Source organism: Panthera tigris, chromosome B3, assembly GCF_018350195.1.
Source record: "Panthera tigris isolate Pti1 chromosome B3, P.tigris_Pti1_mat1.1, whole genome shotgun sequence".
NCBI classification, from domain to species: Eukaryota; Metazoa; Chordata; class Mammalia; order Carnivora; family Felidae; genus Panthera; species Panthera tigris.
In genome coordinates, this window is record NC_056665.1 from 8,240,066 (window position 1) to 8,266,744 (window position 26,679).

A 26,679-nucleotide genomic window follows, 5' to 3' on the forward strand; every position below is an offset into this window, starting at 1 on the left:
GTGTATATATTGATAAGATAGATTTGTCTATAGATTTCTTTCCCTTGTGGTGTATGAGACTTTTTATCTTGTAAGATTGGTAGCCATTCTCCTCTTTCTTTTATTTCTGATTGTAGTAATTTGAATCTTGCCTCTTTCTCTCATCAATCTCCTACAGATTTGTTAACTTTCTCCCTTTTTTTCAGAGGATAAACTTCTGATTTTATCTATTATTTTTCTATTATGTATTTCATTTGTGTCCACTTTTATCTTTATCACTCCCCTTTTCTTTTTGCTCTCAGATTAGTTTAACTCCTTTTCCTAGTATCATAAGATATAAAGTTAGGTTATTGTTTCAAGATTGTTTTTTAATATAGCAGTTCACAGCTATAAATTTCCTTCTTAACACTGCTTTCTCTGCATTCTGTAAGTTTTCCTGTGTTGTGTTTTTGTTTTGTCCATCTCAGTATTTTCTATTTTCTATTGTGATTTGTTATGTTTTCCACTGGTTATTTAGGAGTGTGTTGTCTAAATTCCAGCTATTTGTAAGTTTCCCAAATCTATGTTATTTCAGCTTAAAGAAATTCCTTTACTATTTCTTGTAAGGCTGAATTACAAGCAACAAATTTTCTCATATTTTGTTTATTTGGGAATGTCTTAATTTTACCTTCGTTTATGGAAGATATACTTGTGATATGTGTATGTTGCTGTACATAATGGTGTCCTGCATTTCTCTGAGACTCTGTTGATTTTTCTCCGTTCCTTCTTCTCTTTGTTCTTCAGATTGTATAGTTCTTATTGATCCATCTTAAAGTTCATGATTTCTTTTTTCTGCCAATTCAAATATGCTATTGATCCCTTCTAGTTAATTTTTCATTTCAGTTATTGTTTTTTTTTAAACTCTAGAATGTCCATTTCATTCTTTTTTTTGTAATTTCTATTTCTTTAGTGATATAGTTTATTTGATAAGACATTGTCATCATACTTCACTTTGATTCTTAAATCATGGTTTCCTTTGGTTTTTTGAACATATCTGTAATGATCTGCTTTGAGGTCTTTGTTAAATCCTGTATTTACTCACTCTGCTTCTGTTACGTGCTGTTTTGTCCTGTGTCTGGGTCAGACTTGTATGTTTCTTGGCATATTTTTTGTTGTTGTTAGAAATGAGACATTTTAGATAATAGCAACTCTGGATTCTGGCTCCCCAACCTGCTTTGGGGCTTCTTATTGTCATTTACTTATTTATTTTTTGGTGACTGACTAGATTATTTTAGTGAAGTCTATTTCCACTGTAGTGAGTTTAAATTATAAATGTCGCTGTAGAATTATGTACAAGATAGATTTTAGTGAAACTGGGAAAGTAATATGCATAGAACATGTCCCCAGTGATGTAAGTAAAAACAGGTGGTGCCTGTATGGATGCATGTGTATAGTTTGTTTCGAAAAAGATGAAATTAAAAAAAACTGGTGAAGTAGCTGTCTCGGGGAAGGAAGACTAAGAACTGGTAGTCTATTATAAAGAAAAACTCATTTTCCTTAACGTACTATTTTCAACACCTTTGTTTTGTTTTGTTTTTGCCTTGTGTGCATTTCTTTTTACAAAGGGAGAACAACTGAGTTCTGATTCGGTTTATTTTTGCAAGTAGACAAAAATCCTAGCTATCTCATATTAAATTCATGAATGTTTGTTTTAGGTAGAAATTAAATTACCTTATTTAGAGATGTTGCTTTGATTAGGGATTAATGATTAAGAAACATTAATGTGTCAGAGTGCATTATACCAAATTTATTTGACATTAAAAAACAAACAAACAGGGGCGCCTGGGTGGCTTGGTCGGTTGGGCATCCGACTTCGGCTCAGGTCATGATCTCACGGTCTGTGAGTTCAAGCCCCGCGTCGGGCTCTGTGCTGACAGCTCAGAGCCTGGGGCCTGTTTGAGATTCTGTGTCTCCCTCTCTCTCTGCCCCTCCCCTGTTCATGCTCTGTCTCTCTCTGTCTCAAAAATAAATAAACGTTAAAAAAAAAATTAAAAAAAAAAAGAGAAAACAAACAAACAAACAAACAAGCCTGTCCTAGACTAGTGTTTCATCTGGTAAAATCATTAGTAAAATCAAAAGTTTTAACAACAGCAACAACAACAACAAAAAGGTCTATCTAGAACCTAAAATGTCAGTCTGGAGGATATGCACGTATTTGTTCATTATTTCTCCTCCTACTCTGTTGTTGGCCTTTTTTGATGGTTATCAGCTGTGCCCCTTGAGTTCACTTCCAGACCACAAGGGTCTCCCCTTACATGGCTGCTGCTTCTTCTTGCTTAATGAGAGTTCCAAGATCATTCACAGGGCACATTTATTTTTCAATAACTGCAGGCAACTTCTTCTCAGACTTCATTGTCTGAGTCCCTCTCTCTATGAGGGGTTCATGCCTTCTGCCTTTGGAGTATGGCTCCTTTCTGATGAGGTTCGCTGCAGGAAGATTAACCTGTCATTAAAAAAAATATATAATTGTACTTCAGTTTTCTCCTGTTTCTTAAATGGATGCCGAACCTAGCCGCAAAGCCGCTTGCCAGAATGCAGCTGAAAAGCCTTTGGCAATGGAAAGCTGATTATTTGCAAAAGTGGGACTCCTAATTGGAAAATGTGATGGAATGAAAATAGTGAGTCCCGAGTAATCTCCTTCTAAAATGATAATGTGTTCCACTTAATGAATATTAATGTGTCATATTCATGAGCCTGGAAAATTTGAACCTGTGAGATAAGAATTTGTTCTACCTTAGAATCAACATGCTCACTCATTCACACTTTCTCATTCACATAGACAAGCTGCCATTCTTGATGGGACACCTCTCACAGACAGCAATTAGCATGTACACAGACCTCTAATTGGTTGTGAATTTTGTTTTAATTTTTTTTCCTCTTCCTGCGAATCATGATGCATGCTCTCATACTCTTTACTCTGTTCTATTCTTAAATTCTAACAGCAAATGGCCACGTATCTTTCCTCTGATTTAATTTCGCACTGCCCATAGGGAACGTGCAACATGTAAGGTTTGGCCACCGTTGAGAAGGGCTATTGGTTGTATGACAAAATGAAAAGGAATCTATACATCCAAATGTATGTTGTGTGTGTGTGTCAAGACATATTTGACGTTTTACTTATTCCAATAATATAGTTATGACTAAAAACAAATTTGGAACTCCTCCTTGGGAACAGGGCCATTTTCCCAGTAGAAGGTGCCGGTCTGTGCTAGGATTAGCTAGGTGGAGGCAAATGGGATGGATATCATTTAAGACACAATTTTTGTACAGTAATCCAGGCTAGATACCTTCAGGGGCCCACCATTATTAGAGCCTGCCTTTGAGATAATTCCACTTTTCAAAACTTGAGACTTTGCTTTAAACACACACACACACACACACACACACAACCTCATTGAGATGTCAGTCATATACCATCATATACCATGCAGTTCACCCACTTCAGTTGTCTTTAGGATATCTGCAGAGTTGTGCAACCAGCACCATTATGAACTTAGGACACTTTTATCGGTCCAGAAAGAAACTCCATCCCCATCAACATTCTTCATCATGCCTGCACCCGTCTCATTCTGAGGCAACCACTAACTTCCTTTCTGTCTCTACAGGTTTGCTTATTCTCAACCCCACATGTACACGGAGTCATACAATCTGTGGTCCTTTGTGTCTGGCTTCTTTCACTTAAGCATGAGGTTTTCAAGGTCCATCCATGTCGTAGCACATATCAGTACTTCATTCCTTTCAGTTTTTTCTTTTTTTAATAACACGGGACTTTTTAAGAAAAATCCCAGTTATAGGGGAAGACCTGTACATGTAGAATTTATTTTTCCATCAGTTGAACATATATGAATTAATACTTGTTAAATTTTTAAAAATGTGTCCTAAGAAGAAAATATTTTGTGGCAAGGGGAAATTAGATTTTTCCCTACCATTATCTAGGGAGAATGGAATCAGATAGTGTGGGGATCTTTTGTTTTATTTTGAGGCAACCTCTGTGTAATGGCATTTTTTTTTTTCAGAGGAGAAATGTCAGCTCTGTATAAGAAATGAGAAAACAGAGAAGAGAAGAGAGGTTTCTGAAGGATGGAAAAAGCTAGGGGCTGCCTGTTGGAAGAAGGTTCCCAGGCATATGAGAGACCCAGTAAAGTAACAGGAAGAGAGAAGAAATTGGGAAAGAAGAGTAAGTGTGTGTGTGTGTGGGGGGGAGGTTATTCAAAAGTAAAAAGCTGCATTGTGTCCCCTCAACCTTTATATTTTGAAGCCCTAATCCCTAATGTGGTGGGATTTAGAGATGGGACCTTTGAGAGATAGGTGTAGACGAAGTCATGAAGGATGGGCTCTCATGATGGGATTAGTGCCCTGATAAAAATAGAAAGAGACACCAGAGCTGTCTCACCACGTGAGGGCACGGAGAGAAGGCCAACAGCTGCAAACCAGGAAGCAGCTCACACCAGGAATTGACTTGGCTGGTACCTTAATCTTGGGCTTCTCAGCCTCCAGAATGGTGAGAAATAATGTTTGTTGTTTAAACCACCAAGCTATGGTATTTTGTTATAGCAGTCCAAGCAGACAAATACTTAGGTATTAAACAAATTCTACACTGTGCCCTTCATGAAATCCTTAATGGAAACTCTGTTTCATTCTGTGTCAGTGGGGATAAGTGCTCCAGGCTATTTTGAGGGTTTTGTGTGAGGACCCCAGGAGAGGCCCTCCCAGGACGGAGGTCTATTTTTGTGCAGGGCCCAGGATAATATCTGGCCAGATGGGGTTGTATGCTTCCTATGCTTCCTCCAACTTCCAGCATCCTCCCCTGGAGCCCCTCACAGCTTGTTGCCAGCCAAGTGAATCACTTCCTTCCCTATCAGTGCTGATGTGTTAACTTTGGGGAAATCTCAGTGCAGCGATCCCTAGCCAAATCTTAAGAAACACCACGGTTGGCAAAATTGCAGCTGATAAAATCAGTTTCATAGCAAATATGGGATTAGGGGGAAAAACAATAAAAGTGGCATTGAATGTATGCGTGAGTGTAAAAAATAAATAAAAGTTGCAGAAAGCATCCATTCCCTAGAGCACAGCAAGTTTCCCATTCTTCTGACTCTGTCCAGGTGGGTAAGCGTCCACCTTCTCACCATCTTCAGCTATCCAGGGGACACTGCTGCTGGATATTGAGGGACTGAGACAGACCACGACCTTGTAAACCAGTCCTCATGTGCCTGAAACTCAGCATCTTGTCAACTTGCATACTCTCGGGTTTCCTTACCTCCCGGATTGAGAAACAGCATGGGGCAGTGGTGAAACGCCCAGACCCTGAGGTTTGAAGACTTGAGTTTGAAGGTCAGCTGTGCAGTGCCTGGTGCACGTGACCCAGAGAAGGATTCCGTAACCTTTCTGCGTGTCATCTGTAAACGCACATGAGAGTCATACTTACCTGCAAGTCTTCCTGAGGATTCCATGACTCAGAGCTGGCGAGAGTCGTTGGTGCATAGGAAGTACATGTGTGCCTTTCCAGTGTGTCGTTTTCAGAGGCTAGATAGGATGTTGGTGCAATCCCTGGTTTTTTCACAAGTTACCTCATTGGCTTAGTTATTTCAAGGGTGTATGTCTTATCTATAGACTAGAAGGATGGTGTATAAAGAGATTGCTTTCCGGCCTTCCTTGTGGCCTGGCCCAGTGACTCTTACCCTATAAACCTTCCTCTCTCATCGCGGGGATCTTGTTGACTGGCATGGCTCAGTCTCAGTTGTGACTCTGATATTTGACTCTTTTATGATGACTCATCCATAGACAGTGCTCTCTTGAGAATTGAGAGCAGGGCCGGAGAACTTTGAGCACCCAGAGTCCTAATACCACAGAATTAACACAGCCCAGGGAAACAAATGGGTACCTAATGCGAGCAGCTGTGATCTGTAGGACTAGAAGGTAGTTTTTAGATTCTTCTACTTTTGCTACAATAAATAACAATGTCATTGGTGGAGAAGAACCAAGAAGATAGTGCAAGGCTGTGAATATTTTTAATGGTCCTGGGAGGAGAAATCTAAAAGGAGAGAGAAAATGAGGACACATAACATACACACGTAACACAGTGTTAGTGGTAGTGAAATTAATTTAGGAGCACGTGAATAGTATTTGTTCACATTTTTAACATTTTCTTTAAACGCTTTCCTTACATGTGTACTCATAAGCGTCATTTCCCCCCAAAACACAAAAAATCAACTTAACATGCATCCTCTTTTTATTGAATCCTACACCTTTTATTGTTTCTGCACCTCAGCCAACCCCCTGACTTGTATACTTTTTCAACACTTGTTAGAAACATAATTAGGCACCCTTTTATAGTTTTCTCCGTGTTTAAAATGTCTTGGTTATACACACCTCAAGAAATTTCTTTGTCTTTGCTCTCTTAAAATAGATAATTTGGGGGACGCCTGAACGATTAGGTTGGTTAAGCGTCCAACTCTTGGTTTCAGCTCAGGTCATGATCTCATGGCTTCGCAGGCTCGAGCCCCACTTTGAGCTCTGCACTGGCAGCACGGAGCCTGCTTGGGATTCTCTCTCTCCCTCTCTCTGCCCCTCCCCTGCTCTCTCTCTCTCTCTCTTAAAATAAAGAAATAAATTTTAAAAAATAAAATAAAACAGATCATTTTGTACTCACTCTTCTGAATCTTTTCTTCCTCTAATATTATATCAGAAAAAAAAAATCCAAGTCAGTTGGACTAACTAATTCTTTGGTTTTAAATTCTGCAAGAAACTGAATGGTGTGGACATACTGTCATCAACCATTCCCCTCTGCTTTCCTTGTTTGCTTATTTGCTGGGCTTACAGGTATCACGTGAGAGCTGGTTCCTGAAATTTGCATTTTCTAGGTAGCCAATGAGTTTACATATCTTTGAATAAGTTTGTTGCCTGTTTGCATTTGCTCTTCAGGAAAATTGTTATGAATATTCATGGTTGTTTGACTCTTTTGTATCATTTAGAGGCTCTTTGCTTTTCTCCCCAAATCTAATATTTGCCTATTTACTTTATTCGGAGTGCCATTTATCATTTGGAATTTGTCAATTTTTACATAGGCAAATGTATCGATTTTTTTTCTTTCATAGATTTGGGGTTTCTAGTGTGGGTCAGAAACGTTTCCTGCTTCTGGATTATACATACTGTCTTCAAGATTGTCTCTGAGACTTGTACTGCTTTATATTCGACATTTCAGTCTTCAATCCATCTGGAAAATATTTTCATTTTTTGTGTAAAATTGAGGTCCAACTTTATTTTCCTCCAGATGGGTAACCAGTTCGCCAGCACTATTTATTAAGAAGTCTGTTCCTTTCCAGCTGAACTGAAATACCAACTGAGTTCTCATATGGACCAGGACCTATTCCTGGATTTTCTATTCTGTTCCTTTAATCCCATTGTCTTTTCTGGCCAGTGCCATATTGACATGATTACACTGTTTTTAGGATAATTTGCATCCTGGCATGGCCAGTACCCCTCTCCATCCTTCCTTTCCATTAAAAAAAAAAAAGTAGCTATTATATGAAAGTTGTTTTTCCATGTAAACTTTAAAATCATTTTATATAATCATTACAAATGATTCTCCTGGGTTCTAACTGAAATGTGAGTATATTTACTAATATATAAAGATTTTATATTTTGTGACTGTAAGTCTTCTATCCAAAAGGCTGGCATATCTTTCCATTTGTTTCAGTACTGTTTGATCTTTCAAGAGATTATATAGCTTTATCACCTCTAGCTGATGCCATTTCTATGACACTTTTCTTACGTCTTTTATAATTTATTTTTGCTTTTATAACTGAATTTTTCTTTTCCTATTTCTATGCGTGGCTGTCTATTGCTAACTTGTAAATCCTATTATAAATTCTATTTTTTTCAGCCTTTTGGCATATTTGAGAAAGAAATGTGATCATTATGAAATAGTTTTAGCTCCTTCTCTTCAACATTTACATATTGAGATAAGGTAATATTAAATTATAATTGTGACAATGAGTATTCTCCCAGTCTGATTTTTTAATTTTAATTTAAATAACAGATATCACCCATTCAAGAGAATATTTTCTGCTGCATTTGGCATTTTATATTTTATTTGTTTCTTTTTTCACTGTTCACTTAATATTTTATTAAAAGAGATTGCTAAATTTTATCAAGAATCACTTCAGCATTGGTCTATTTGCACATGTTTTGTTCTTTATGTTCGTAATACATAATGCATTATGCAGATAGATTTCCTGATATTAACCATCCTGGTTTCCTGGAATAAACCTTACCTGGTCATAACGTAGTAGTCTTTTAATAACTTCGTAGGATCAATTTTCTAATATCCTATTTGAATTGAGATTGTACAATATTTTTCCTCCCTGTAGCATCTTTATTATATTGTTATTAAAGTCCAACCGTACACATAAATGAATTGGATGAATGTCCATCGTTTTATCAATGGGTGGTTTCAATAACATTGGAATTACCTGTTATTTAAAGATTAGATAAAGTTAGCTGGCAATTCACCCAATCTTAGTGCCTTTTATTATCCCTTCTACGGTAATTACCCTCTTCACATTTTCCACTTCTTAATGGGTCAGTTTTGGCAATGGATACGTTGCTAGGAAATCAGCTATTTCCTTCTGGTCTTAAGTTTATTGCCGGAGAGTTGTGTGGTTGACAAAATGCTAATGGAAAATGTAGAAAAACATAATTCTGTCCATAATATTACATAACGTAAATAGGTAAAATTGGGTATGTACATGGCCACGTACTGACTGATATAAATGAAGAAATTGATTGGATTTGGGGATAGGCTGTTCAGTAATTAGTTTCCCTGTGGGTTTCTGCTATTCTAATAAGATATCAGCAACATTATTAAAAAATTGAAACGTTGTACTATCGTAGTTAAGAATGTAGTTACCAAATTTGTGCAGAGCATTTACTCGAGTGCTGGGTGCGTGGGTGAGCTGGACCGGTTCCTGGGAGTCACCTAGCCTCAGTTTGCCCGTTTGTAAAATGGCGATAATAACAAGACCCTTTCCCCAGGGTTGATCTGAGGATCAAATGATGCAAATTGTCATCCAAAAAGCAGATTAGGAGAGAAGCTGGTGGCTGCAGCTTGGTTTTCATCACAAGTGATACCACTTGTGATTCCATTTAGCCCGCTCAGCCTTCCGGGAGGAGAGGGCCAAAATGAATGAAGAGTCTTGTGGTACGACGGATTTGTTATGATTAAACTCACAGACCCAGGCGAGTGAAGAGTTCAGTGGAATTCGAGTTGATATGCAGATGGCAGAAAGACCTCCAGGCAGAGGCGTCAGAGTGATGGAGAGCAATAAAGAAAGAGAATAAATAGGCCCAGCTAGGAAAAGCTGGAGGAATTTTGGGAGCGATGGCAGGGTGTCACTGACAGGGATGCCACCAGATTTAAGACCGCCAGAGTTTAAATCTTGTTTCCACCAATTGCGAGCTGTGTCTTTGAGACTTAGGATTTCCACGTTTAAAATGGGGCTCGTAATAACACTTGCCTCGTAAGTTACTTTGAGAATTAAACCAGGTGATGCATGAAAAGTGCTTGACACGTAGTAGGTACTCAAAAATATGATTTTATATTAAGAGGCAGTCCAAGCAACACAAATAAGTAAAGGCTCTCAGGTAAAACATGGGGGCGGGTAACACAAGTTCTAGGATGGCCTCATGGACTATACCTGTAGTCAGCAGGAGAGGTAATGGATAGCGATTCCTACGTGGCCAGATCCCTGGATGAGAAAGATAATGGAGAAAACAGTGTATTGCATTTTTCCTATCTCCACCTCTAACTTATAACTGGCTTTGGAAGAAGTCCATGTTGGTCAGGGACATTGCATTCAAAATCCATTGGGTTTTCTGGGTGTTTGTAGTTATGACAATTTAGATAATAATAATAATAAAAACAAGTGGTGATCGGTGGGCAGACCGGCAGTTAGAAATGACCTTTTGGGGGAAAGTGGGAAGGGTCTTTCTTGGGGATGGTAACATCAGTGTAAAGTGGAGGCAAGCAGAATTAATAAGAATAGATACTGGGGAAAGGCTAGGTTGGGGAGAAAATGTGAGACAAGATGATTGACATACATCATGAAGATTTTAAAGTTTGGAAGTTTTACTGTAGTTTTTTTTAATTATTTTTTTTTGTCCTCAGAGTTGTTGTGTTGTCATTTTTTACGTAGCTTGTATTCAATAAAGGGAGCTGATCTTTATGGGAAGAGAACGGCGATTTACTACAGTGAGAGTTTAAGGGGAAAATGTAAAGTTACAGAATAGGGTTCTTCCCTTTGAATGCAAGAACAATTTTCCCTGGTCACTGAAAAGATAGTCTTAGACCAGTTACAAAAGGACTTGCCTCCCCCAAAGACCAAAAGGGTATAGAAAAAGAGCCCTTGGACAGGCCAGTTAGCAGGCGAGAGTAGACGGAGAAGGAGAGGTGAAGGTGGCCATGAATCCTAAAATATTCTATATACTTGTGATTTGGCCAATTTGCTTAAAGTTTGTACCCTAATGTTTCTTTTGCAGCAGTAAAATAGCCTGAGCACTTGAGAGTGATGGCCAAGCATGTTTTGCTGGAACAGATCAGGTATCAAGGAAAGAGAATTATAAGCAAAAGAATGAGCCCCTAGCGCACTGTCTTTGGATCAGAAGTTCTCCTTTCTGGAATAGAAGGCAGAAAGGTATCAAAAGAACAGCAATACCCAACTGGTTCATCGTCATGGCTATGTTTTTAACGTAGATGATTCCCCTGAATTCCTAGTCAAAGAGAGGGTTATGTCAGGGGGTTGGAAGAGAAATAGGAAAAAAGATCCAGAAAAATGAGCTGGAAATGTGAATATAAACAAAGAGATAGTATTTATCAACTGCCAAACAGGCAAAGATTTAAAAAGAATTATAGTACCTAGTGTTACCTAGGATAAATGGAGACTGGAACCTTAATTTATGCATTACTGGTGAGGATATGCATCAGCACAGCCTTGTTGGACTCAAATTTGGTAATGTGTACAGAAAGCCTTAAAAATGTGCAAGCTTTCAAAGCCATTGTTTTAGTTAGGATTAGTTCAGCTGTATCTGATAGAAAACCAAATTCTAAAATGACTCAAGTCAGATCAAAGTGTACTTCTTCTTTCTGGAAGTGAGCAGTCCAGGGCTGATACGGCACTCCATAGAAGGTACCATGGACCCAGCAAAAGCTTGTATCTTATTGCTTGATCAGCTTCAGCAAAAGCTTCTCCTCACATTTTTGGAGGTTCTTTCAGTCCCAGCCATCCTATCAGAAGGGAGACCAAAAGAAAACTTGGCTTTTAAGTGACCCTTTGCAGAAGGCACACACTACACTTCCATTTAGATCCCAACACCTAGAGTTTTTCGCTGAAAAGGTGGCTAGAAAATGTCACTTTTATTGTTGGCATCTATGTGCTCATTGAAAATTCATGGTTCAAATACTAAAAGAAAGCAAGAAACAACTACTGTGGATGGTTTAGGAGTAGTCTCTGACCTATTATGTAAGGAAGTAATCAGAAAATATATATATACATATACACACCCGCGTGCGTGCGCACACACACACACATACACACACACACACACACACACACACACACACACACAAGCTCTGCAGTCATTAACATGAATTTCCTGACCTGAAAAAATAATAGTAGTACATTACCAATTGAGAAAAATAGCGTATGGCTATAACCCAAATTTTGTTGTTCTTGTTTTTGGTATCATCCAAATTTTTTATTTTAATGTTTATATATTTATTTTGAGAGAGAGAGAGAGAGAGAGAGCAAGTTGGGGAGGGGCAGAGAGAGATGGAGAGAGAGAATCCCAAGGGGTTCCATCATCAGCATTGAGCCTGCTCTGGGGCTTGATCCCACAACTGTGAGATTATGACCTGAGCGATCTCAAAACCAAGAGTCAGTTGCTTAACCACCTGAGCCATCCAAGCACCCCTGGTATCATCCAAATTTGTAAGAAAGAGTATAAAGAGTAAAAGTCAGGATGGAAATACATTACACGTTAATCTCTATTGCCAATTGTTAGTAGTGTTGGTGATGTAGGTTTTTCTCTTCCCACTTCTTTTATATTCTGGATTTCTCTCCAATGAGTATAAATACATAATCAAATTAAGAAAAAAAATCTCCAAGCAGGGTTTGACAGCTCCTTTCCTCCACCACAGACACTCACTTCTTTGAAATCCTGCTATTTCTCAAACTAGCACAGTCATCTGCTGATTCTCCCACTTTTGACATTTTTTTACATCAGTCCTTCCTAAGCAAAACTAGCACATTCATTTCCCAATAAAACATCTCTTATCATTCTCTTTCTCCGATAACCTTAAATATTCTGCAATTGCTCCTTGAGTTATGATAAATAAAAAGTCCTTTCTTTCAACTTCAGAGTTCTTTGCTAGACATTCCAAACCTGCTTTGCTCACCTCATCACGCAGAGTCATCTGCCCTGCCAGATGATCTACCTGCTGGTCCCAAACTCACCCTGCCCCTTCCTGTTCTATGTCGATTCTCAAGTGTTAACTGTGTCAAAAATGCCCATCTTTCTCTATCTTTGGCTGTTGGAATCCATCTTCCATAGTCTTTAAGGTTCTTCTTAGATGCTATCTCCTCCCCGAAGCAATTCCAGTAGATGTGATCTCCACAGGCTTTTAAAAATAGCAGTGGCTATTTTCTGTCTTATATAATGGCTATTTTGGGGCCTGCCTTCTCTCTTTCGTGAGAATCTTGCAAATTCCCTTAAGATCTCCCTGGGATTCTTCTTTGCACCCCCCCCCCCACATTATACTTATCACAGAACTTAAGTACAATAGGAGCTCAGCCTATGTTCACTGAACTAAGTTTAATTGAATAACATTTACATGGGTGATAAGGAGATTGCCATAGCATAGGAAAAAGGGGGAGGAATGACAGAGAGATGAAGTGATGTTAAGGGGATATGTCCGAACTGTGAAAGAAAGAGGCAGCGTGAAATGAAATGAGAAGAGTTTCCAAAGAATAAAGTATCACTGAACTCAAATTAAGTGGAAAACATGAGATGTAAGAGAATTTTTGTTTTAAAAATTTTTTGTTTATTTATTTTTGAGAGACAAAGAGAATAGAGCGTGACTGGGAGAGGGGCAGAGAGAGAGGGAAACAAAATCTGAAGCAGGCTCCAGGCTCTGAGCTGTCAGCACAGAGCGGGATGCGGGATCTCACTGACTCTGAGATCATGACATGAGCTGAAGTTGGACGCTCAACCGACTGAGCCACTCAGGTGCCCCGAGAACTTTTGTTTTAAAAGCAGTATCCCAAAATTTTCATAATTAGGCATGAAATTCTCTGTAAAATTGGCACTTGGTATTACCGTGCATACCTCTAGTGATAAAGAACTAATTACCTCACATGGTAATTTATTTCTTTAGAGGACAACTCTGATGAAATTTCTTTCTTTTTATTGAAACAAAAGAAGCCATTAGTTTTGTGTATTTTTTCTATTTCACCTCAAATATTCCTTCTCTGTGAGAGCCCTTCATGTATTTGGTTAAAGCCATCATGCCCTGTCCAAAGTGTTTCTTAGACTAAGCTCCTTGGTTTTATTCCATCACTCCTTGTCCCTCCTTCCATGGTGCTCATAAAGGAACTGATCTTTCACAGAGGATAATATTCTCCCAGTGGTATTATTAGATCTGATAGCACATGTTGCCCATCTTTAACATACAGTGTAGGATAAGGGTGTCTCAGTCGGTTAAGCATCTGACTCTTGATTTTGGCTCAGGTCGTCATCTCATGGTTTGTGAATCCGAGCCTTGCACTGGGATGTGTGCTGACAGCACGGAGCCTGCTTGGGTTTCTTTCTCCCTCTCTCTCTGCCCCTCCCTCGCTCATGCTTTCACTCTCTCTTTTTCAAAAATAAAATAAATAAACATTTAAAAATACAGTGTAGGACATATGACCACCCTGTAGCATATCACCACTTTCCTCACTCTCCCCCAAAATACGTAAGCAGTTTTTCAGTTTTATGAAATTGGAGGTAAAGCATCTTTAATGAATAGCTATTTGTCTTGACTATTTCATCTGATTCTCAACACGAACTCCCAACTCTTCCCTTTCAACCAGATTGCCACTCCCAAACTATTTTCTTTAGAAACTATGGAAGCACCAGTCATATCTGTAAGAAGGAGAATGTCCAGAACAGGTGGATGAGTGTAAAGGTTATCCCATGACTGCTTCAGAGGCACAAATATGTGAAATTAACAGCGGGCACAAAAGGAAGTGCCTGCAAAATGGATCAATCTTTAGGCTATTTCAAACTCTGCCTTATGTTTTTTTTTTTCTTTTAATATCATCTCATCCAGGAAGCTATAGTGTCAGAAGTTTAGAAGTTATAAATGGGGCATGGTTGAGCTCACAACTCTCTGGAGAGGAAGGACATCTTGCATTGTGATTTACTCTCAGGCCACAGAGAAACACTAAGCTCTTGTCTATATCTGTCTGTGAAATACAGTGTCAGACACACAGGAAACAGGAAGTGAATGAATGAATTATACACAACACACAATTTATGAAACCATGTGAAGAATCCTTTCAGAAACAAGAGAAGTTATCTTCATTGTAGAGGGATGGTGTGCATCACTCAGAGGGGAATAAAAGCCACGAGAGAAAGTCACCACCAAGATGAGAAACCTAATGAATACTCTCTTCCTTCCACCACTTGAAGGAACATGTTTGACAAATAAACATATGTGGAATGAAAAGGGCACCAAGTACCTCTTTCTATGGATAAGGGAGAAAACTAGAGGTCAAATACCCTGTACAAGGTCGTGCCTCTAGTTAGTTGCAGAATTGGGATGAAAATTCAGGTGTTCTGACATCCAATTCAGCATTTTTTCTGCCACAAAAAGGGAAATGAATATTTCTTTACTTCTTGGCTTACAAGTTCAAGGATAATATAGTGACTAGAGTAAATCCTAAAGATGCATAAATGTGAAACCATAGAGGAGCAACATGGCACCATTGTTGTATAGAAGAAGTCAAGGAAGAGGCAGGAAAAGGTGACCCAGATGTCAAAGGCACCACAGTGCTGCCTGAAGCATAGGGACACCAATAACTTCAGCAAATAGAGTAGGAAACAAAAACAAGTTAGATTCTTTAGGGCTTTATTAGATTGGTGCAGGGGAAAGAAGAATTTTAAATATATTATTTTCATCTCAATACTGGCTCCCTAATTTTTAATGGTGTTACTTTCATTGATTGACTGAATACCAATCAAGTAATTAAGGGGAATGGAGGGGTGATCCTGAGTCCTCAAAGGAAACAGAGCAGCTGCTCCTAACTTTATCAAGCTAGGTTCATTCACTGCTGTTTGCAACTCTTGAAAAAAGCCCCACTGGGCTCAAGTCTGTGGATTAGTTGGTAACTTTACTATTTTCTTAAAAGTATTGTTGGAAGATTCTAACAGCCTGTCTCCGTGGCTGGCATTATACAGCCAAACACTAAGCTCCTTCCCTCCTTTTGAGTTGCTTGATTTTCCTTAGATTGCCATTGTGATCAGGACAGGGACCAGGAGTCTCACCTTTTCCTCAGGTCACCACACTTCTGCAAAGCCATTGTCAGGGCGAGGGTCAAGGCTTGGGAAGGGAGGGGTGGGATATTGCTAACATCTGTTGATGGTGATGGTCGGAGATGGTGATGTTTTGTATTATTTTTTTCTTCCTCTTTGGGGCTTGGCTGTGTTGATAAATAAAGAGGAGAAGAATTCTTCTTTTTCTGTTACATTGTTCCAAAATGGAACTAATTAGACCATTTGGGAAAGTGGTGTGTAGTTTAGGGAATCAGACATCCTGGATTTTCTAGGACAGTGCCGATTTCAAATACACATTCTTAATGTTTCTGTGAACCTATGACATATGCTGAAAATTTAATGTTCAAGAGTCCCAACTACATCTTCTCTGCTGCCTTTTGTACAAAACTTGGTGTGTGTGTGTGTGTGTATGTGTGTGTGTGTGCGTGTTTTGGTTTGAGAATATGAGTGCTCTATCCACTGGCTTATATGGCAGTGCTACTCAAAGTGTGGTCCCGAGACCAACAATCGCATCACCAGGGAGCTTGTTAGAAATGCCAATTCTCCAGGGGTGCCTGGGTGGCTCAGTTTGTTGAGCGTCCAACTCTTGGTTTTGGCTCTATTTATGATCTTAGGGTTTTGTGAGTTCGGGCCCCACATCAGGCTCTGTGCTGGTGGTGTGGAGTCTGCTTGGGATTCTCTCTCTTCCTCTCTCTGCCTCTTCCCCGCTTGCACTGTCTCTGTCTCTCTTAAATTAAATTAAATTAAATTAAATTAAATTAAATTAAATTAAATTAAATTAAAAAAAAGAAATACAGTTCTCCAGCCCAATTCCTGAAATCTGTAATTGAAGAGGTTCTCCAGATGATTCTTTTGCATAATACAGATTGAGAAGCACTTCTGTAAAGAATAGTTTCCATAATTACCCATTTTTGATACAGTGTATATACACACTATGTCTTTTGACATAGCATGGGAGTCTTAGAGCCAATATGACTTCAAAAATTCAATTCAGAATTTATAAAGTCATCTGAAATGATAAAGACAAACTTTCTCAACAGTCCTGCTTCTCCAGCAAAAGGGTATTTATGAAGTCCTATGATGGCCTTTATAGCCCATAAACTACTGGGACTCTATACACTGTTTTCTGTGAAAACGTGGGCTCTGGGAAGAGGTGCCTACTTGATGAAGATTAGTTAACAGCCTTTCTGGAAGGGTTAATGACTCCTGCAGCTCTTACTACCTGACAAACATAGGCAAGACAATAGATTTCTGGTAAAGGCTCTGGCCAGCCACCTTATTCTTTTTCTCCCCGAGGGCAATACAGTTGACCCTTGAACAATATAGGTTTTAACTGAGTGGGTTCACTTACACACGGATTTTTTCCCATAAATACAGTATAGTCCTATAAATATATATTTTCATCCTCATGATTTTCTTAATAACATTTTCTTTTCTCTAGCTTATTTTATTGAAGAATGCAGTATATAATACACATAACATACACAATATTGTTAATTGTTTATATTATCAACACTTTTGGTCAATAGTAGGTTTTTAGTAGTTAAGTTTTGGAGGAGTCAAAGTCATATGTGGATTTTGTTAAATGTTTATAGAGTTTTGAGAGGGGGAGCAGAAAGAGGGGGACACAGGATCCAAAACAGGCTCTGCTCTGAGAGCAACAAGCCGATGCAGGGCTCAAACTCGTGAACTGTGAGATCATGACCTGAGCCAAAGTCAGGCACGCAGCTGACTGAGGCGCCCAGGGGCCCCAGGGTATGGATTTTTGCCTGTGCAGGGTGTCAGAGCCCCTAACCCCCACGTTGTTCATCTATAATTCTGCTCATGTGGTCTCTTCATTGACAAAAGACGGGCATCTGTTTATTTTGTAATTAATAAAAGAGATACGTGACGGGACCTGTACTAAATATTGCATTTGGATTATGAAGGCTTTGCAACATGTTCCTAACTCAGAAGTGATCACAGTATCTCAGGCATGCCAAGTGGATCATGCCAAGACTAATAAGTTTCTCTACTGAATGCCACATGTGTTATTGATATATTTTGTTTCTATTCTTACAACAAATCGCTGAGGTGGGTATTATTATTTCTGTTTTAAAGATTAAGAGGGACATCTGGGCAGCTCTGTCCGTTGGGTGCACGACTTCAGCTCAGGTCATGATCTCACAGTTCGTGAGTTTGAGTCCCCCGTTGGGCTTGTTCCTGTCAGTGAAAAAAATCTGCTTCAGATCCTCTCTCCACCTCTCTCTCTACCCCTCCCCTGCTTGTATGCACATGCCTTCTCTCTCTCTCTCTCTCTCTCTCTCAAAATAAATACACATTAAAAAAAGTTTTTAAAGATAAACTAAGGCTCAAAGGAAGTGTTATTTGTCAAATGTCACACAGTGCATCTGTGATGGAGCTGCCTGTGGACCCTTTTCCTACGGTCTTTCCCTGACATCACACGTCTCTGACATGCTGCAGGTTTGAGCCTAAGAATGAGAGGTTCTCTGGAGTTTACAAGCAACATTGATGTATTCTGGGGAAGAAAGGATCACAAGCCACAGAGGAGAATGAACACTCAGATATCATCTACTAAAAGAGGCCTTCTCTGGCCAGTCTCTCTAAAATAGGAGCTACTTTATCTTTCACTATTACCCAATCCTGCTTTGGTTTCCATAGCTCTTACCACAACCGGACGTATCACACAGCAATTTCCATCTCTCCAATTGGGACATAAGCTCCAAGAGAGCAAAGACTGTTTTGGTTACATCTTCACAACCTGTACCTTGAACAATATTTCACTCGTGGTAGGTAGGCACTGAGAAGTGGATGATACAGATGATGGCCACATCCTGTATAAAAGTAGAACTCTAACTCAGAACTTGCGGTAACCTGTCCAGGAAACCAGGCCCTTATCTTCACTAAATAATCCAGGAAGCCAGCCTGCTTGCCAGAAGTTACACTTGTAGGAAGCCAGGTTGCTATCTCTAGTGACAATCTAGGAAGCTAAATCACTTCTGTAATGATCGACCCCAAAGAGCCTGGAATTCATTAATAACTGACAGGGTCTCTAATTTTGGTCCTCACTTCCAATTTAGGATCAAACAGAGAAAGCCAAAAATGCACCCACAGCCAATCACGCAGGATGCCCCTCTTCGAGTCAGCCCCCTTCCATGCCAAAAGCCTCCAATCAGGGCACACCTGAAGCCTTCCTCTTTCTGCTATAAAGTCTTCCTAGTCCTCTGCCTGCTTTTAAGTCTCCGGCAAAACACAAGTGACGGTGGCTGAGTCCCTTGCAAGAGCAAGCTCGGGAATAGGTTTTGCTTTTCCCATTTGGTTGGTCTTTTCTTATTTTCACATCAATAATGGATGTTGACTAATGAAAGAACAGATATAACATGAGCTGGGAAGACCAATCAGAGAAGCTTATGAAATCTGTAAGAAGAGGAAAGTTTTAGGAGATATACTGTTTGTGTAATAAACATATTGTGTGTGTGTGTGTGTGTGTGTGTGTGTGTGGAGAGAGAGAGAGAGAGAGAGAGAGAGAGAGATAAAGGCAGTAGAGAAAGAAAAGCAAAGGGATGATATTTAAGTGAGGCTCACAGAGTGGCCCTGAGGGACATTAAGAAACAATTTTGGTGTTGAATCCCTGGAGAGAGGATAATTACCAATTTTTCCCCCAAGAAAAGTGTCAGAAGTAAGCCCCAAATGAGTGTATAAGAATCAGCAAGTGGTTAGGAGCTACCTTGTTGCATGTAGCATGGTGGGGGGGGTGGCGCGGGTGGTGTCAAAACTCCTCATGTTTCATTGGCTTCAGCTGAAGACCAACAAATCTAAAGATACAGGGACTCAAGAAAAATGAGCACAAGAATATTATCAACCCCCATAAAGGTAGAAGCAACGTTTACAACTAGGTCAAAGTTTGGTCATCAGCCTTTGACAGGGCTGTCCAGAAATTGGTCCAAGTTTTCTAGGAGAGCATCCCATTGTTTGGATCTAGAGTCTCAGTTAAGGGAAGGAGAGGTTACTCGAAATTTGTATATTCTTACAGACATCTTTTTTTCATGCCTCGGACTGTAAATTTGTCTTACAGGCTCATGTCTCATCAAGCTCTATTTTTCTGGCTGGTCTAGCTCACAGAGGCCTGTGATTTTGTATGCCTGTGTGCCAATGTCCACGACACATTTCAGTGTTGGGTCAGGCAGCACACAAGGGTATTCTTGACCTTTTTATGCATAATATGCATGTCCGGGTCTTGACAGAATGTGATTAAGATGGAGAAATTAAAGGGCAAAAGTGAGATCCAGTTATTTTCAAAGCAACTGTAATATACCAGATCAATAACGTGCGGCTTGTTTTTACACCAATCTTTATGGTTTTTGACAGATTCCCCACTGCATTAAGTGCTGTGTCTTTCTGTGTTATCTAGGCACCCTCTGACAGGTCAGCTGGTTTCGCTGGGATTATTTCATACTGGGTTGAAGCATAATGGTTCATTCTGGGCATGCTGAAAGGCAGGATTTGTAACAGTGTGTGAGCCCTGTGATTCACTGGTGAGACTGTGATGATGAATTACTTGCCTGAGGGGCAGACACAAAATGCTATGAGATAAACCAACGCCATTATCCAGGCATTCTTTGGTGTGTTTGGGTCATTTTCAGCTGTGGATGTTGCTTTTTTTTTTTTTTTTTTTTTTTGTCAAAGACGGGATGGAGAGAAGTCTCTTGCTGGTCAAATGCTGGAGGCACCAGGATGGAGCGTGTTTCCATTCTAAAATTATGAGGTAGAAACCAATCTCCAGACACTATCTGGTCACCTCCAGGCTCCCAGAAGAACTTCATTTAAGCTACCATGAGAAAATGTTTGGATATATACAATTCCATGCTATATTATTCCATGTAATATTATTATCAATAGATTTACTGATCTTTTGCTAATTGTCCTTACAAGAACAATTCCAGAATTGTCTACTGGTAGATCATGTCTATGTCTCAGAACTATTAAAATCCAATTTGTTCCTCCTTATATCTCATCTCAGTCATACCTTCTCTGTCTTGCCTTGTTCCTCTTTAATGACAACAGAAAACCAATATCCATGCTGATTCTTACCCTGTAACTTCAGAGTATCTAAAGGCTTGAGTGATTCTGTATTAATCCAAGTAAACTAATCCTCTTTGTGGCAATGGATAAATCCCAAAATCTCAGTGGCTTAACACAGGAAAGGTTAATTTCTTGCCACAATCAAAGTTCATTATACATTGAGTAACCGTCCTCCATCTTGGAGAGGTACCATTTTGTTTTTAAATTTTTTAAATGTTTACTTATTTGTGTGTGTGTGTGTGTGTGTGTGTGTGTGAGAGAGAGAGAGAGAGAGAGAGAGAGAGAGAGATGGGGGAGGGGGGGAGAATGAGTGGGGAAGGAGCAGAGAGAGAGGGAGACACAGAGTCCAAAACAGGCTCCAGGCTCTGAGCTGTCAGCACAGAGCCCGATGTGTGGCTTGAACCCATGAACCACAAGATCATAACCTGAACCAAAGTTGGACATTCAACCAACTGAGCCACCCAGGTGCCCTGAAGTGATGCCATTTTGAACATGTGGTCTTTAAGACCTTCATTGCGAAGTGAGGGCTGAAGGTACGAGATGGAAGGTCATTTGGAAGGTGCTTGGCACTCATATCCCACTGACCAGCTGCATTTTCCTACCAGGAAATGAACAGCACTTGTTTGATATTTAATGAGAATTTGATGAGCATTAGTGGTGTCCACCACATTCCTTTCAATTCTTTCTTTTCTAGGCAGATACTCTGTGATTTATTTGTTCGTAAATCTTTATTGCCTCTGTTTTTTTCCCCCAACCTCTAACATTTTATTTGTCTCTGTTTACTTGGTTGCCGAGGACCTCAGAAGAGAATTTTAATCAATCTGAAAGAAGAGTTTGTATTATCTGTGATCCCTAGATCCATATCAAGACCTATAATAAATATTTTTTCTCAATTATCTAAGTCGATGGAGGATGCTGTTCATTTCCAATTTCAGCTTCACTGGAAACCATGGAGGCTTTTCCCAACTAGGACTTGTGGTGGGTTTTTTTTTTTTTTTTTTTTTTTTTTTTTACTTTTTAGTTTTTTAATCTCATGAAATCACCTGAAATGTTTGCATACACAATCGACATTTCCGTCTCATTCTTTTTATTGGTGTAGATGCCCCACTGAGGCCTCATGCACTGATGCCCAGTGAAGATGATTTTCTCAGTGAGCCGGTTCTTACCAAGTTGTGTAGAACAGGAATAGCTTAACTTTTCACTCAGTCATTTTATTTTATTATTTTCCCTTTTCAATAAAATGTGTGCCCTCTGGGATTAATTCACATTAGGAGGCAAGAATCAAGTTAAACACATCCATTAAAATGCATATGAAATGAAACAGCAGAAGATTAAAAGAGCCTGTATTTTAAAATACCAAATGCATGGCCATTTTGCAAGGAAACGCAAACAGTTAATAAAGCACGACAGCCGTGTAAATGCTAGGATGTGGCCATCTGTCCTTCCTTCACCTTGCAAGAGGCCCCACCCTTTTTATGCCTTGACACTAATCTTAGTGAAGCCTATGTGCAAAATTATTTTAGAATTAGTTGAAACTCTTGTGAATAGAACACCGTGTTTCCAGCTAAGCATCGAAAAGTGCATGAGGGAGACACTTCACATTTCTATCCATCCCCCTCAAAGCCCATCTTAACCTGCAAACTCTCTTCTCTTGGGTCTGAGAGACCCAGGGCTCCCCTGACCCACAGACTTGGGCACTTTGACACTTTGGCTGTCTTTAACCCTTCAGTCTGTTAACTAGAGCATGGTTGTGCTTGAAGGGTAGAGCTTCTCCATGAATGAGGCCTTGTAGAGCATGCAGCATTCCAGAGAGCTAGAGAAAGCACACCTTGGAGTTGCACAGATATGGAAGCTAAATCCAGACCCTGGCCTCTATTACCAATATCCCCTGTAGGAGGAAGGATTACTTTCCTTATGAGAAAAATGTGCACGTTGATTAACTTCAATGGTAGGATATTTGTAGGCATTAACTAGAAATATATGTGCATTAACCTGGTACACAGTAAGAGCATAATAATTGATAACTCTTATTTGCTTTTTTCCCAGTATAGCCTTGGGAAACAACAGTTTACCTGTTTGGGGTTTTCTGGGTTCAACTACCTTTCATTTGGCAAAACCGGGCACTATTTATTTTAGCTTTCACTTCAAAACACAGATAAGAAACAGAAACCCATTCTGACTAAGAGCTTTGCCCAAGGGCATAAAGTTATTGAATCACCCAGATTCAAGGCATTAATCCTGGCTTATTGAGGATGCAAATTTGGAAGCATGTTCCTTTTCCTTTTGAGTTGGAAGGAGCCTTGGATGTCAGTGGGTCCCCACAGGCAGCCCTGACGGGACTTTGTGAGAGGGATGAATATTTGAGAATATTATTCTTTTTGAGCTATAAGGGATCTTTGTCTATTACCTCATTTCCATTAGCATTACAAAATGAAGGGCTTTCTTTACCACAAAGGTTGAAAATCAGCCTGAGGTAGTAGCTGTTAGATTTTTCTAGCCCGTAGTATATCAGGAGGTTCTTTTCCCTCATCTCAGGGATAACCTTTGAAGGAAAAGATTATGAAATCAGGGAAATACTATGAGCTGAGTAAAAAGACGAGATTTAAGTGAGGAGTTGCTGTTATTACAATGGTGCCTTTAATATTAGAAACTATAATCCATGCATACTGGGAATAAGGATCATGAATCAGCTGTAAGATCTTGTTTTACCCAATTCTAATTCACAAAATATATCAAATGCCTTCTCTGCACTTAGCTTTGCTACTGTGGCTAGGGAACTAGGAGAGTGTGGGCTGGAATCCCTGCCCTCACATTATACAAAGTGGTTCAGAGATAAAACTTACAAATGTAAATTACTTATGGAATCAGTATCACAGAAATTAATTAATTGTCAAAATTTCGGTTCCAGATAATAAGCATTATAAATGAAAGGCAGAAAGAGGCACCAAGCCCTGTCAAAACAGCTGAGGAGTTTATTTTAGGGGAAAGATAAGGAGGTTTTATCCATTTTATAGGAGATATTCACCAGATATCAAGAGGTGATGTTCAGCAGGATTGAAGGACAGATGAGGTCAGTTCTAGACACAGAAATTCTTTTGGCCCCTACACGGAGGCGATAGACATGACAGAAATACATTTGCTAAATGGTCTTCAAGCAACAGGAAAACATGTGCAAGACTTATACAAATACTTGTTAATTTTTTAGAAAAATATTTTATATTTTAAATACTTTAATATGTTATTAATTGTTTAGAAAAATATTAAAACTCAAATAAAAAATTAAAAACAAACCATCAAATAAATTCTACACATAAATTTCAGCATATTACATCATGCTTATGCTTTACTATGTTTTCAGTACTTTTTTTTTTTTTTAACGTTTATTTATTTTTGAGACAGAGAGAGACAGAGCATGAACGGGGGAGGGGCAGAGAGAGAGGGAGACACAGAATCGGAAGCAGGCTCCAGGCTCTGGGCCATCAGCCCAGAGCCCGACGCGGGGCTCGAACTCACGGACCGCGAGATCGTGACCTGAGCTGAAGTCGGACACTCAACAGACTGAGCCACCCAGGCGCCCCTGTTTTCAGTACATTTTAAAAAAAGTTTTTTTTTTTATTGTTTATTTTTGTGAGAGAGAGACAGAGATAGAGAGACAGAGACAGACAGAGAGACAGAGTATGAGTGGAGGAGGGACAGAGAGAGAGGGAGTTGCAGAATCTGAAGCAGGCTCCAGGCTCTGAGCTGTCAGCACAGAGCCCAACGTGGGGCTCAAACATACACACTGTGAGATCATGACCTGAGCTGAAGCTGGACGCTTAACTGACTGAGCCACCCAGGCGCCCCTACAATTCATTTTGTGTAGCTATTACTTTAAGCTTTTTCTGCTTCTGGATATATAGTTGGTCTTTTTAAATTTTTTTTTTAATGTTCATTTATTTTTGAGGGAGGGGGATAGATAAAGCATGAGTGGGGGAGGGGTAGAGAGAGAGGGAGACAGAGAATCCGAAGCAGGCCCCAGGCTCTGAGCTGTCAGCTCACAGCCCGATGCAGGGCTCGAACTCACAGACCGTGAGATCATGACCTGCGCCGAAGTCGGACACTTAACCTACTGAGCCACCCAGGCACCCCCATAGTTGGTCTTTTTGTACAGGTGCCATGAGTTTATCCTTTTCTTCTAAATTTCCAATCATGGAAACTAGCACAAGCAAATTCAATCACACATCCCATAGTGAAACTATTACGGTGTAAACAGTTCTAATGCTTCTTGGTAGCTTTGGGTGATGTTGTATGGGATTCAGCTCTGAAACAAAATGTCCAAGCACACTTAACACTGGGGAAAAACAGTTTAAAAACATAAAAAGCACAACTGTTACTATATGCAACAATTTATCTATGAGGATCAGGATTATCCAGGCACCATGCAGCTGAAACAAAATGCAGACATAAATTGAATGCTAGGTTTGATGTAACATCCAACACCTCCCCACCCCAAAACTTATGTGATAAACATTTTAAAGTCTTGAAGCTTGCCTTATTGTTCTCATTGGTTTAGTTTTTATTAATTTTTTTTAATGTTTATTTTATTTTTGAGAGAGAGAGAGAGAGTGAAACAGGGAGGGACAGAGAAAGAGGGAGACACGGAATCTGAAGCAGGCTCCAGGCTCTGAGCTGTCTACACAGAGTCTGACACAGGGCTCAAACTCGTGAACCATGAGATCATGACCCGAGCTGAAGTCAGACGCATAACTGACTGAGCCACCCAGGCGCCCTTCATTGATTTAATTTTTAAGCAGTAATGGCTGTTATACAAAGTTTAAAATACATCAGTGTTGAACAAATAAGCCTTTTTAAACATATATGGTGAATCTGCGTTTGATTTTTTTAGATAAAAATATTTATGATTAAAAGACATTGAAAACTCTTAATTTAGGGGCAGAAAACCTGAGGGCTGGTTCTGAACCTTGGCATCTTCAGGCCTGAAAGAGATGTAAAGGAGACATAGATGGGCAGGGGGTGGGGGCACAAAAAACAGAATTTTCTGCTGTTAACTTTCAGCATCTTGAATTTCCATGATTATCCTTTTTTTTTAAACTTTATTTTGAGAGAGAGAGAGAGAGAGAAAGAGAATAGGTGAGGAGCAGAGAGAGGAGAGAGAGAATCCCAAGCAGGTTGCACATTGTCAGTGCAGAGCCTGACATGGGGCTTGAACTCACAAACCGTAAGATCATGACCTGAGCCAAAATCAAGAATCAACGCTTAACCAACTGAGCCACCAGGCGCTCCTCCATGATTATCTTTTTGATAAAGCATTAAGAGGGCTAGGGTATCCCAAAATGGGATGATTAATCTAGTAATAATTGTTAGATGACTAATGCTTTAAGGTAAAAAAAAAAAAAAGCTTTCCTCACAATTAGCATGTGTGTCCAGCAGGAGCACCCTCCTCCCCACCCCTCCTATGGTCAAAGGCCCTGCGGTCCATCTGAAAGCCAATGCTCTGGTTGGCAACCACTGCTATCTACAAAGAATCGGTGTCTCTGGAATATGAGGGCACCTGAGCCATGAGGCCCTGGGACAGGACGCAGGGGTCTCTTGTGGGAGACGCTGGAGTTAGGAAACCAAAGAAAGAGCACTTGGTGAGAGACACAATGAGAACAAAAGATTCTAGGAGAAAGGTTTCTCATCTCTGGTGACTCAGAGGAAGGAAATCCACATTAAGGACTGCTCATTGTTGAGGTCAAGCAAGTAACACTGAGTGCTGTGTTCAGTTGGACAGATCCATTTCCACCATGCATGGCTCTTCTGTGACCAAGAGGATTTGCTGAAACAACCCTGTGTCGAGAGGAAAGACAAGACTGGGAAGGAGAGACACCCCCCACAGCTCACTGAGAATCAGAGCTGGAGGTAGAGGGAGAGCCAGACGGGGGGAGGGGAGTGAAACTAACCAGTCCTGTTGATAAGCATTCACCATGGCTTGTTCTATGCCAGGCTTGA